This window comes from Lontra canadensis, unplaced genomic scaffold (genome assembly GCF_010015895.1).
Source record: "Lontra canadensis isolate GAN:19392208 unplaced genomic scaffold, GSC_riverotter_1.0 scaffold107, whole genome shotgun sequence".
Lineage (NCBI taxonomy): Eukaryota > Metazoa > Chordata > Mammalia > Carnivora > Mustelidae > Lontra > Lontra canadensis.
Window position 1 is genome coordinate 6,075,168 of NW_022631101.1, and position 13,048 is coordinate 6,088,215.

Consider the following 13,048-nt stretch of genomic DNA (forward strand, 5'->3'; position numbering starts at 1 on the left):
AAAAAAAAAAAAACTGGGGGCATCACGTTACGTGATTTCAAGCTTTACTACAAAGCTGTGATCACGAAGACAGCATGGTACTGGCATAAAAGCAGACACATAGACCTGTGGAACAGAGTAGAGAGCCCAGATATGGACCCTCAACTCTATGGTCAGTTAATCTTTGACAAAACAGGAAAAAATATACAGTGGAAAAAAGACAGTCTCTTCAATAAATGGTGCTGGGAAAACTGGGCAGCTATATGTAGAAGAATGAAACTCGACCATTCTCTTACACCATACACAAAGATAAACTCAAAATGGATAAAAGACCTCAACGTGAGACAGGAATCCATCAGAATCCTAGAGGAGACATAGGCAGTAACCTCTTCGATGTCAGCCACAGCAACTTCTTTCAAGATATGTCTCCAAAGGCAAAGGAAACAAAGGCGAAGATGAACTTTTGGGACTTCATCAAGATCAAAAGCTTCTGCACAGCAAAGGAAACAGTCAACAAAACAAAGAGGCAACCCACGGAACGGGAGAAGATATTTGCAAATGACAGTACAGACAAAAGGTTGATATCCAGGATCTATAAAGAACTCCTCAAACTCAACACACACAAAACAGACAATCATATAAAAAAAAATGGGCAGAAGATATGAACAGACACTTCTCCAATGAAGACATACAAATGGCTATCAGACACATGAAAAAATGTTCATCATCACTAGCCATCAGGGAGATTCAAATTAAAACCACATTGAGCTATCACCTTACACCACTTAGAATGGCCAAAATTAGCAAGACAGGAAACAACATGTGTTGGAGGGGATGTGGAGAAAGGGGAACCCTCTTACACTGTTGGTGGGAATGCAAGTGGGTGCAGCCACTTTGGAGAACAGTGTGGAGATTCCTTAAGAAATTAAAAATAGAGCTTCCCTATGACCTGCCATTGCACTACTGGGTATTTACCCCAAAGATACAGATGTAGTGAAAAGAAGGGCCATCTGTACCCCAATGTTTAGAGCAGCAATGGCCACGGTCGCCAAACTGTGGAAAGAACCAAGATGCCCTTCAACGGACGAATGGATAAGGAAGATGTGGTCCATATACACTATGGAGTATGATGCCTCCATCAGAAAGGATGAATACCCAACTTTTGTAGCAACGTGGACGGGACTGGAAGAGATTATGCTGAGTGAAATAAGTCAAGCAGAGAGAGTCAATTATCATATGGTTTCACTTATTTGTGGAGCATAACAAATATCATGGAGGACAAGGGGAGTTAGAGAGGACAAGGGAGTTGAGGGAAATTGGAAGGGGAGGTGAACCATGAGACACTATGGACTCTGAAAAACAATCTGAGGGGTCTGAAGGGGCAGGGGGTAGGAGGCTGGGGGAACCAGGTGGTGGGCATTGGAGAGGGCACGTATTGCATAGAGCACTGGGTGTGGTGCAAAAACAATGACTACTGTTATGCTGAAAATAAATTTAAAAATTTTTTTAAAAGAAATGAAATAATATATTATAAAATAATAAAAATAATAAAATACCAAGTGAAAAAAATAATAATGATAATAATAATAATAATAATAATAATAAAAGAAGCAGCTAAAATGCAATTCTATGTTCTCTACTACCCAAATCGGTTCAATCTGTCCTTTTCTACGTGAAAATGTTTATACATCCTCTTTTTCCAAGCTCCCATGACGTCGAATTTCACATGACTGAGCATTACCCCTCTAGTAGGGAAACTACAGAATGATAACTGACTCCCCAAACCTGTTCTCACTGATGGAACTTCCCTTCCAGCACAATTGAGTTCCACTGATAACCTGACACATGCTCCTTTTCCTACACTTCCATGCCTATTTCTCTTCATGGAAATTTAGGTAACAAATTTACTTGACATACTCAAAGATTTCTCTATAATATCCAGATTGCTTCAGGACCTGGTATTTATAATTACGTTTCTGTGCTCCTCCACTGACCATCAGCAAAACTTCAAGCACATCAGTATTTACAAGATAATTATATAATATCACATTACAATTACTAGTATAACTAATTGTTAACTTTGAAGGAGATGTTAAAGGTGTTTGTTACCCTCTCATCATTGTACTTGGGACTCTGAGGGGATGAGTGAATTACCAACATTAGGAATATTCAGGAAACTCCTATAATTTACATGTTTCTCATAACATGACGGGATTTTATATTCCTTATCCAGGCAAAGCAGACCATGGATACCCTGGGGTCACGGCTCAGGAACAGAAAGGGGCTGAGATGGGAAACATAGAGTGATCACTAAATCTGTGTTCAAAAAGTACTAGTTGAGATTATCAAAAAGACCCAAAACAATACGAATGATAGAGGAAAGGATGTTAAAGTAGACAAAGGTGCTCACCAGGAGAAGGATGGTTTTGGTGGTTGTAGACTCAGGTGATGATGAGGAGACACTGGTCCTAAGAATATGTTGAACCCTCTGCTTATGCCTGTACAGGTGGAAGACCATGGAGCTGCTGGCCCAGAGCATGAGCCCCAAAATTACCACATCAGGGAATGACAACAATGCTACATACAATGGATCTCTGCTTTTCTCATGACGAATAATTGCACAGTATCCAAAACTTTTTCTATTTGTTATGTTTTTGTTGTTCAAAGTGATAGTCATAAACAAAGGATACAGGATATTTACCAGTATCTGCAACACCCAGCACAGGACAACTGAAGGGACAATGCACTTGGGAGCTTTCCCTTTAAATGCTGCTACTCTGGAATTCCTAGGGCTGATGGTGATGGCCTGGAAGATACTCAGGAGGCAGGTGGTGCCAATAGACATCCCCCTGCCCACACCACCAACATAGGGGAAAAATTTGCATCCAAAATCACTGCAGATGTGATACCACCCAAAAGATGACATTGTATTGTGTATTCCAACAGAGAACAGGACCAAAATGTTGGCTACAATCCAATTTTTGACAATCAAATCTGTAGACCTCAGTCTACACCCAGTGAAATGAAGGAGGAGATAATGGTAAAGAAGACAGAAGTTCCCCAGGATTCCAACCACAGTCTGTATTAAGATCACTCCTACTGCCAGATCCCTGGTGGCCATGCTGACAGTACTCAGTGACTGATATTTGTCTTTTGGGATAGAGGATCCTGCATGGAAATATCGGGTATGGGCCACGTGAATTATGTCAACTGAAATTCTATATTCTGCACTTAGCTATACTTCTTACTTTGAAATAGTACTTAAAGCTCTTCTGTCATTTAGGGCCTTCCAGGAGTGACACACTTACAAAGTGTGAATCACTGGTTTAATGGCCACCCATGGGGTAACTTATTCTCAGAGATTCAGGAGGCATTCCTCACTGCACTCCACAACACAGGTACACAGAGGGGAAGTGCTTTGTCTAAATTCACTCAGTAAGTAGGCACAGAGTGCAGACTGGAACCTGGCTGGGTTGGTCACAAAGTTAGTGCTCTGAATCCGTAATATACAAAAATACTAGTCAGCTGTGATTCTTTAAATAAACCAGATTCAATTTAGCTTTATGGTTGCACTTTGTCATCTGAATTGAGATTGCTGCCATATTTAAATTTTTGTTAATGATGAGTTTTCACTTAATTATGAAGACTGTTTCCATAACCAAATATGGACTTAAATAAAGCTTTAGAGATAGTAATAAAATGTAGATGCACTGTACAGTATTAAACTGCAGGTATCTGCCCCACGACAAGCTGGATTAAATGAATGCAAGAATGACTCAAAATTAGCATGGCAATAGAAAGAATGAATTGCTTGCATTCCAGGAACATATGTACAAGGCATAGGAACTCTGTACCAGAACCACTGCCTGATTAGAGTGCTCAAGACAGACACAAAATTATGACTACATTCAGATCATATACGTATCTACTTGTGGATCCCTGGTTAAATACACTTGATCTTAGCCAAAAGGTCAAGAAGCGATGTGGATCCCTGATTAAATAAAATTAGTAGCTATAAAGCAAGATCTGTGAAAGATACTGAAATACAAGATATGCAAAATGCAACGTTACAGCAAAAACCTTGTATTTGTATAAGTGACAGTTTTTGGATTAGTATCCTAATATTTAATAGCAGCACATATACCACAATATACATTAAAACCGAAAAATCAGGTCTCAAATGTATTCAATTATAGTATTCTTAAATGCTGCTTCCCTACTTTAATCGAAAAGTCCCTCCATAACGAACTGAAACACAATTATTTAATCTATGAAGCACTTCATAGACCCAGAATTATAGAAAACATTTCCAATCCATCAACTGCAATCTGACACAGTGTCTGCTCATGATCACATGATTCCTACACATTCATCCAACATTTATGACAAACATGGAGGTATTATGCCTGCACATGTCAAGATCTGCAAATTAAACTATGGCTCCTGTAACACAGACTCAACAGCAGACTCACTCCAGAACCACAGTCCTCAGGCACATTAAAAATCAGAGATCTCTGGAGAAAATGTTGAACTACTATATTCCTCACCTGAACATAATATAACTCTGTATGGTAAGTAAGTGGAATTAAAATTAACACTTTAAAAAGTCAGTTTTGACGACCCCTCTGATGAAAACACAACAGTCACTGTCAGGGAGGATTCTACTCTGTGGCCTCAGGAGCCATCAGGGGTGGGTGCTGGTCTAGCATCCACATCTCTCTTTACTGACTCAGCTCCTGCCTCGGGATGGATTCCACCTCCATACCCAGCGTCAGCACTGGACCACATTCAAACACAGAAATCCCCCTTTGTCCACTATGCTCCCTTACCTGGACTCCTGAGACAACTCCCTGCCTTCCAGATTGTACCTCTCAGATAGAAAGATACAGAAAACCCACCAACTTCTTCCTGCTGCCCAACTAGAGGGCTTAGGGTTATGGTCAGAGCAGGCAGTATAGGTGGAGGAGGGGTAGCTGGGCCCTGAGATGGGTTTTTATGACTCTGGGAGCTCCCCTCCCTTCACAACTGCAATTATCATTTCACCTGAAGCAGCAGCATTGGCACTGACAAGCCTGGGAGCTGAGAGTATTTTTGAAAACTTTTTTCCCAGGTGCCAATTACAAAGAACAACTACAAGTTTCTAGCAAGCACCTCGAGACACTGCTGGCATGTGGGAAAAGGACACAAAGCCTGGGGGGAAATAAGAAGCATGGGTAGAAAACACGGGCACAGGACAGAGAACACTGGAGAGGAGAGTGGGTATGAGGGAGCCAAAGAGCCCAGGGGAAAGGGCCAGAGTGACAGGATTGAGAGACAGAAGTAAAGGTTTCCAAGCTATAAACACATGACCTCTCAGGAAGAAGGGAGGACACAGCATCTCACCTGGAACTCATTACTGGTCTGAGAAAGACATTTTCCCTTTGCTCCTAATTCACCAGGTCTCTTTCTCATTTTCTAGAAAAAACACATTTTAAAGATGTCCTTTTTTATGGCATCAACATACTCCTTCTATTATGGGTTACATTGAGTCTCATCAGAATTAATATGCTGGGGCACCTGGGTGGCTCAGTAGGTTAAGCCTCTGCCTTTGGCTCAGGTTATGATCTCGGGATCCTGGGATCGAGCTCCACATCAGACTCTCTGCTCAATAGGGAACCTGTTTTCCCCTCTCTGCCTGCCTCTCTGCCTACTTGTGATCTCTCTCTCTCTCTCTCTGTCAAATAAATGAATAAAATCTTTAAAAAATTAATATGCTGAAGTCTTAACTCCCAGTAGCTCAGAATGTATGCTTCTTAGGAAATAGGATCATTCAAGATAGAATCCATTAAGATGAGGTCATATGGAGTATGGTGGCCCCTAATCCATCATAACCCAGTATCCTTACCAAAGGGGAAATTTGGAGAAAGAAAAATTTGCTTGGCCATAAGCAAAGGACACAGAGCTGGGAGAGGGGACTGGAGCAGACTCTACACCCAACCTTCAGAGGGAACATGGTCCTGAGAACAGCTTGACCTTGAACTACTGGCCTCCAGAACTGCCAGACAATAACTTTCCTTTGCTTCAGCCACTCACGTCATAGTCCATCTTAGGGCAACACCAGCAAACTGATACACTTTCCCTATCACCCTCTTCCCCACATACAAAAGGTCCCTGAAATATAAAAAAAGCCTGCCCTTGCATGTCCTTTACCACAGGATGGTCAAAGACACACAACTCTTTTTTTTTTTTTTTAGATTTTATTTATTTATTTGACAGACAGAGATCACAAGCAGGCAGAGAGGCAGGCAGAGAGAGAGGAGGAAGCAGGCTCCCTGCTGAGCAGACAGCCTGATGCGGGGCTCGATCCCAGGACCCTGAGATCATGACCTGAGCCAAAGACAGAGTTTTTAACCCACTGAGCCACCCAGGTACCCCAAGACACACAGTTCTGATCTGAAGGTTGTAACATGTGTTTCTCCTTCCCTGTCAGCAGGGACATTGCCCTCCTAGAAACATCCCAAATCCTGCAACAGCACTGAGGATGGTCCTGTACCAAATCCTTCTTAAAAAACCCATGCAGAGCAGCACCCTATTGTGTCCCCTGGGCCAGAGCTTTGGCTCCACTCTCAGAAATGTGTCTTGGAGACACAAACACTGACAGAATAAAAGTAGGGGATTAGTAGAGGACAAGTGAAGGTGTTAGTGAAACTCCCCAAATGATCCTAACTGGGAACCCAGTACCAAGGACCATTTAGCTCCACACTACTTCTCAAATTGTAGTAAGCCTGGGAATCATCTGGGCATCTTCCTGAAAGAGCTTCTGTGGGGTGCTCCACTCTAATAATAGGCTTCTGATCACCCTGCATCTGAGAGCTGACTGCGCTCCTCCAGGAGCCTGAACATCTGTGGATACACCCTCTCTCCCCAGCTCACCCTGACAATCAAACCATGGCTCCCGCTTCTCCCTAGAAGAAGCTCAACCACACACCTAGGACACCGACATTTCCTCATCACCTTACCCTCTGAGCTCATGCACTCAGGAAGTCCCACCATCATCTGTGTGAAGTTCTGCTCCAATGTGGTGCCTGAGTCTCAGGATGACAGACACAATCTGAGACACTGACATAGAGGGACATTCTGCAAAACAATGAAAGCATTCTTCAATACTGTCACTACTACTGAGGACAAAGAGAACAAAGAGAAAAGCGGTAATTGACCTAGATTAAAGAAACAGAAAAGAAGACAATAAAATAAATCCCTGACATGACTGGATCCAAGATTTCTGAAAACAGATAACATTGACATCATTGTATCACTGCAGGAAATCTGTATATGGACAGTCTATGAGAAGAAGGCATAACACTAGTGTTTACATTTTCTACTTTATATTTTCTGTTAGATTGTTCATCATGCAAAGTGAGCAATGAATGACAGGTGGAGATATGTGGCATGCCAATGCTGGGATATTACATGGTACAGCCATTTGCAAGGACAATTTAGCAAGTGTGAAGCCATGGTGAGAATGAGCAGTCATGGTGGTGATGTGCTCCTACATCTAGAACCATGGAGACAATCCACATGGAAGCAATTAACCAGGTCTCCACACCCCCTGTTGTATGGGATAGCCAACATTCAACTCTTTTTTTTTAATTTGCAAATATCTTTATTTTCTCCCTACTACAGCAGGAGTGTTTATAAATTATTCCAAAAAATTAGAGGAAATTACAGCTCTTAGAACCCTACCCAGATAATCAATATCAAGAATTTTTTTCACTCAAGTCTTTTTTTTTTAATATTTTATTTATTTATTTGACAGACAGAGAGATCACAAGTAGGCAGAGAGGCAGGCAGAGAGAGAGGGGGAAGCAGGCTCTCTGCTAAGCAGAGAGCCCGATGCGGGGCTCGATTCCAGGACCCTGGGATCATGACCTGAGCCGAAGGCAGAGGCTTAACCCACTGAGCCACCCAGGCGCTCCCACTCAAGTCTTTTTTAAATTCAAATTCAATTAGCCAAAGTATAGTATTTTTTTTTATTTTCAGCATAACAGTATTCATTGTTTTTGCACCACACCCAGTGCTCCATGCAGTCCGTGCCCTCTCTAATACCCACCACCTGGCTCCCCCAACCTCCCACCCCCCCACCTCTTCAAACCCTTCAGATTGTTTTTCAGAGTCCATAGTCTCTCATGGTTCACCTCCCCTTCCAATTTCCCCCAAATGCCTTCTCCTAACTCCCCATGTCCTCCATGCTATTTGTTATGCTCCACAAATAAGTGAAACCATATGATAATTGACTCTCTATGCTTCACTTATTTCACTCAGCATAATCTCTTCCAGTCCCGTCCAGGTTGCTACAAAAGTTGGGTATTCATCCTTTCTGATGGAGGCATCATACTCCATAGTGTATATGGACCACATCTTCCTTATCCATTCGTCCGTTGAAGGGCATCTTGGTTCTTTCCACAGTTTGGCGACCGTGGCCATTGCTGCTCTAAACATTGGGGTACAGATGGCCCTTCTTTTCACTACATCTGTGTCTTTGGGGTAAATACCCAGTAGTGCATGATATAATGTCCAATAAGCCAAATATATAATGAATTCTCAGGGGAATTCTACCAAACATTTAAAGAAGAAATAATACGTATACTTCTGAAGCTGTTTCAAAAAAATTAGAAATAGAAGGAAAACTTCAAAACTCATTCTATGAGGCCATCATTACCTTGATCCCAAAACCAGGCAAAGACCCCATCAAAAAGGAGAACTACAGACCAATATCCTTGATGAACACAGATGCCAAAATACTCAACAAAATCCTAGCTCATAGCATCCAACAGTACATTAAAAGGGTTATCCATCACTACCAGGTGTGATTTATTCCTGCAATGCAAGGGTGGTTCACCATTCACAAATCAATCAATATGATAGACCACATTAATGAAAGAAAAGACATGAATCATATAATCCCCCAATGTAAAAAAATAAAAAAGCATTTTACAAAATATAGCATCCTTTCCTGATTAAAACCTTTCAGAGTGTAGGTGTAGAGGGAACATTCCTCAATTTCATAAAAACCATCTATGAAAAGTAGCTCGCAGCTTTTCCTCTAAGATCAGGGACATGACAGGGATGCCCACTCCACCACTATTGTTCGATATAGTACTAGAAGTCCCAGCATCAGCAATCAGACAAAAAAAAAGAAAGAAAGAAAGAAATCGGGGCACCAGGGTGGCTCAGTGGGTTAAGCCTCTGTGTTCAGCTAAGGTCATGATCTCAGGGTCCTGGGATCAGAGCCCCACATCGGGCTCTCTGCTCAGAGGGGAGTCTCCACCCTCCCTGCCTGCCTGCCTCTCTGCCTACTTGTGATCTCTCTCTCTCTCTGTCAAATAAATAAATAAATAATCTTAAAAAAGAAAGAAAGAAAGAAAACATATCCCAATTGGCAAAGAAGAAGTCAAACTCTCTCTCTTTGCAGATGACATGATACTTTACGTGGAAAACCCAAAAGACTCCACCCCTAAATTACTAGAACTCATACAGCAATTCAGTAATGTGGCAAGATACAAAATCAATGCACAGAAATCAGTTGCTTTTCTATACACTAAAAATGTAAATGTAGAAAGAGAAATTAGGGAATAAAGTCCATTTACAATAGCACCAAAAACCCTAAGATACCTTGGAATAAACCTAACCTAAGAATTAAGGGATCTATACTCTAGAAACTACAGGACACTCATGAATGAAATTGAGGAAGACACCAAAAAGATGGGAAAACATTCCATGCTCATGTATTGGAAGAATAAACATTGTTAGAATGTCTATGCTGCCCAGAGAAATCTACACTTTCAATGTCATCCCTATTAAAATACCATTGGCCTTTTCCAAAGAGCTAGAGCAAACAATCCGAAAATTTGTATGGAACCAGAAAAGACCCAAATCACCAAGGAAATGTTGAAAAAGGAAAACAAAGCTGGGGGCATCACAATGCCTGACTTCATGCTATATTACAAAGCTGTGATCATCAAGACAGCATGGTATTGGCACAAAAACAGACACATAGACCAATGGAACAGAACAGAAAGCCCAGATATGGACCCTCAACTCTATGGTCAGCTAATCTTTGACAAAGCAGGAAAGAATATCCAATGGAAAAAAGAGTCTCTATAATAAATTGTGCTGGGAAAATTGGACAGCCATACACAGAAGACTGAAACTCGACTATATTTTTACACCATACAAAAAGATAAACTCAAAATGGATGAAAGACCTCAATGTGAGACAGGAATCCATCAAAATCCTAGAGGAGAACATAGGCAGTAACCTCTTTGACATTAGCCACAGCAACTTCTTTAAAAACATGTCTTTAAAAGCAGGGAAAGAAAAGCACAAATGAACTATTGGGACTTCATCAAGATAAAAAGCTTCTGCACAGCAAAGGAAACTGTCAACAAAACTGTCAACAAAACTGTCAACAAGAGGCAACACATGGAATGAGAATAGATATTTGCAAATGGCATTACAGATAAAGGGCTGATCTCTAAGATCTATAAAGAACTTCTCAAACTCAAGACCCAAAAACCAAATAATCCAGTCAAGAAATGGGCAGGAGACCTGAGCAGAGACTTCTTCAAAGAAGACATTACAAATGGCTAACAGACACATAAAAAAAATGTTCAACATCATTACCCATCAGGGAAATTTAAATCAAAACCACACTGTGATGCCTCCTTACCCCAGTTAGAATAGCCAAAATTGACAAGGCAAGAAACAACAAATGGTGGAGAAGTTGTGGAGAAAGGCGAACACTCTTACACTGTTGGTGGAATGCAACCTGTTATAGCCACTTTGGAAAACAGTATGGTGGTTCCTCAAGACGTTAAAAATAGAACCATGAGAGACTATGGACTCTGAAAAACAATCTGAGGGTTTTGAAGGGGCGGGGGGTGGGAGGTTGGGGGAACCAGGTGGTGGGTATTGGAGAGGGCACGGATTGCATGGAGCACTGGGTGTGGTGCAAAAACAATGAATACTGTTACGCTGAAAAGAAAGAAAGAAAGAAAGAAAGAAAGAAAGAAAGAAAGCAAGCAAGCTGCTACGAACAACAACAACAAAAAAAAAATAGAGAGCTACCCTGGGGCACCTGGGTGGCTCAATGGATAAAGGCTCTGCTTTTGGCTCAGGTCATGATCTCTGGTCCTGGGATCAAGCCCTACATTGGGCTCTCTGCTCAGTGGGGAGCCTGCTTCCCCTCTCTCTCTGTCTGGCTCTTTGCCTACTTGTGATCTGTCAAATAAATAAATAAAATCTTGAAAAAAATAGAGCTATCCTATGACCCAGAAATTGCACTCCTAGGTATTTTCCTCAGACACAGATGTAGTGATAAGAAGGGCTACATGCACCCCAATATTCATAGCAGCAATGTCCACGATAGTCAAACTATGGAAGGAGCCGAGATGCCCTTCAACAAATGAATGGATAAAGATGTGCTTCATATATACAAAGGAATATTATGGAGAATTACTCAGCCATCAAAAAGGATGAATACCCACCATTTGCATTGGCATGGATAGAAATGGAGTGGATTATGCTGAGTGAAATAAGTCAAGCAGAGAAAGACAGTTATGATATGGTTCCACTCATACATGGAACAGAAGGAATAGCACAGAGGACATTAAGCATAGGAAGGGAAAACTGAAAGGGGGGTAAGTCAGAGAGGGAGATGAACCATGAGAGACCATGGACTCCAGGAAATAATCTGAGGGTTTCAGTGGGGGTGGAAGGACGGGGTAGTCCGATGATGAGTATTAAGGAGGGCATGTGTTGTAATGAGCATTGGGTGTTATACGCAAATAACAAATCATTGAACACTACATCAAAAACAAATGATATACTGTATGGTGACTAATATAACATAACTTTAAAAATTCAAATGTATAAATATGGAGTGTTTTGATAAAGATAACTTGTTAATACTATTGAATGATGTAGTTTTTAAGGGAATATGGGAGATATATTTCTAATGCATAAATATATCTCTTTTACAGACCATGATTCAGGAAAGCTATTTGATTGGAAAATAAGTCCAGTATAAAAATACCTGTGTTAATCCTTATATCAGATCAATTAGATTTTAAGCCAAAGACTATAATAAGAGATGAGGAAGGACACGATATCATACTCAAAGGGTCTGTCCAACAAGAAGATCTAACAATTTTAAATATCTATGCCCCTAACATGGGAGCAGCCAATTATATAAACCAATTAATAACAAAATCAAAGAAACACATCAACAATAAGACAATAATAGTAGGGGACTTTAACACTCCCCTCACTGAAATGGAAAGATCATCCAAGCAGAAGATCAACAAGGAAATAAAGGCCTTAAATGACCATGCTCTTGGATCAGAAGAATAAACATTGTTAAAATGTCCATATTGCCTAGAGCAATCTATACTTTTAATGCCATTCCAATCAAAATTCCACTAGTATTTTTCAAAGAGCTGGAGCAAATAATCCTAAAATTTGTATGGAATCAGAAGAGACCCCGAATTGCTAAGGAAATGTTGAAAAACAAAAATAAAACTGGCGGCATCATGTTACCTGATTTCAAGCTTTACTACAAAGCTGTGATCACCAAGACAGCATGGTACTGGCATAAAAACAGACACAAAGACCAGTGGAACAGAGTAGAGAGCCCAGATATGGACCCTCAACTCTATGGTCAGTTAATCTTTGACAAAACAGGAAAAAATATACAGTGGAAAAAAGACAGTCTCTTCAATAAATGGTGCTGGGAAAACTGGACAGCTGTATGTAGAAGAATGAAACTCGACCATTCTCTTACACCATACACAAAGATAAACTCAAAATGGATAAAAGACCTCAACGTGAGACAGGAATCCATCAGAATCCTAGAGGAGACATAGGCAGTAACCTCTTCGATATCAGCCACAGCAACTTCTTTCAAGATATGTCTCCAAAGGCAAAGGAAACAAAGGCGAAGATGAACTTTTGGGACTTCATCAAGATCAAAAGCTTCTGCACAGCAAAGGAAACAGTCAACAAAACAAAGAGGCAACCCATAGAATGGGAG

At 40.9% G+C, this 13,048-nt stretch overlaps 1 pseudogene; it reads right to left on the reverse strand.

Annotated features, from left to right (window-relative positions):
• Positions 1-2,166: 2,166 nt before the first annotated feature.
• LOC116856148 lies at positions 2,167-3,100 on the reverse strand (annotated as a pseudogene).
• Between the last annotated feature and the right edge of the window lie 9,948 nt (positions 3,101-13,048).